This window comes from Cyprinodon variegatus, unplaced genomic scaffold (assembly GCF_000732505.1).
Source record: "Cyprinodon variegatus isolate N-32 unplaced genomic scaffold, C_variegatus-1.0 Scaffold2252, whole genome shotgun sequence".
NCBI lineage: Eukaryota > Metazoa > Chordata > Actinopteri > Cyprinodontiformes > Cyprinodontidae > Cyprinodon > Cyprinodon variegatus.
This window is the reverse complement of record NW_015152705.1, coordinates 12,507-13,926: the sequence shown is the minus strand read 5'-3', so window position 1 is coordinate 13,926 and position 1,420 is coordinate 12,507. Positions and strand designations below refer to the sequence as shown.

Sequence of the window (1,420 nt, the reverse complement as noted above, 5' to 3'; positions counted from 1 at the left end):
TAATTTGATTGATTTAATTTTCTGTTACTGACTTTTGACTTTTTCCAATAATCAAAAGGAAACAGCTGCAGGTTTTTCCTCCTCATGGCCAGTAAGGGGCGCTCTCATTCACTCTCATTCTATACTGTTTGCCATCAGCTGGTTCACTGATTCAATCAGTACGTCTGATTCTTTAAATCAACACCAACGCTCTAAAGCCTGACCAATGTTTTCCCTCATTTTGCTTCTTTTTTTATCCTTCCACACTAATATCCCACAGAATCAGAGAGATATGAAGTAGAAGCCTTTTCTCAAAGCTTCTAGGGTCTGCTAAAGCCTAAGCTCCGCCCCTCCTGAATTCAACCCCATATTCCTATTAATGCAGAATCCATTGTAACCAGGAGGAAATATGTATCTATTCTGGACCTGTCAAAAGGTATGAAAGGTATCTATAAACAATATATTTATATTTTACAGTAAAATGAATGAATTTATTTGCACCACTCCACCACTGAGGATGGACTGAAGGTTTTGAGGTTGATTAGAGATTGAGGTTTTCTTAGAGTCCTGCACGCCAAGCAGAGGGTCTGACTCTCATTCTGAGGCAGAACTCCTCAGACATCATCAACACCTCCTTCAACCTTCCTGCATCTGTGGAAAAATCACTGCAAGAAGTTTCCTACTTTGCTCATAAGGGTCATTCATTAAAGTGAGCCGTTAGAGGAGACGCTTTAGAAAACTCCACTCAGAGTGAGCCGGTAAAAAAATTAGAAACCCATTTACGTCTCTGCAGGGTCACCGGTCTGGCTCCTCCTAACAAACGCAGAGAGCCCAGAGAAGAGACGTGTCTGTTGGTTAGTTCTTTGCCTCAGATTTCCCTGGACTCTGGGAACAGGTGGGGAGCAGCAGGGAGCGGCGGCGGAGCCTTAATGACCGTCATTACTCACCTCTCTCTGACGCCGGGGCCAGATCAATGAAGCTTCGGCACTTCTCACCTGAGAGGGTCGGAGCAGAGAGGGATGGAGGAGAGGAAAGAGAGAAGATGACTCAGCATCAAACTGGAATCAGTTAAAATAACACATTTATATAAAAATAAAAAAGCTTTGGAATCTAAAATCAAAATAACTACAATACCTTTTATGTTTATGTTATATATTACATCATATAATGTTTAACCAATAGTCATAAACTGTAAATGAGGCACATTAACTGTTTAGTTGTACCTGTTTACAGGGGCGGATTTAGGAAATTTGGGGCCCTAGGCAAAGACAGACAGGGGGCCCTCTGAATTGAGAAGACAACACATAAACAGACCCATTTTAAAGATAGAGAAATGTTAATAGAATAGACATCCATTATTTGTTCTAGGTTCTGTCCCTCTCTTCTTGTTTTCCTCTCTATGTTTTGTACTCAGCTGTTTTCGTTTTTTGTACTCAGAATT

The 1,420-nt window shown here is 41.0% G+C and overlaps 1 protein-coding gene across 1 annotated transcript in view; it reads right to left on the bottom strand.

The window, feature by feature from the left end:
- The window catches only part of LOC107080725 (germ cell-specific gene 1-like protein), a 26,151-nt gene extending 25,176 nt beyond the window's left edge, over positions 1–975 (bottom strand). Inside the window, exon 1 of the mRNA XM_015368930.1 lies at positions 927–975. The gene's annotated coding sequence lies outside the window, so the exon portion shown is untranslated. The remainder of the gene's footprint in view (positions 1–926) is intronic.
- Positions 976–1,420: the final 445 nt, after the last annotated feature.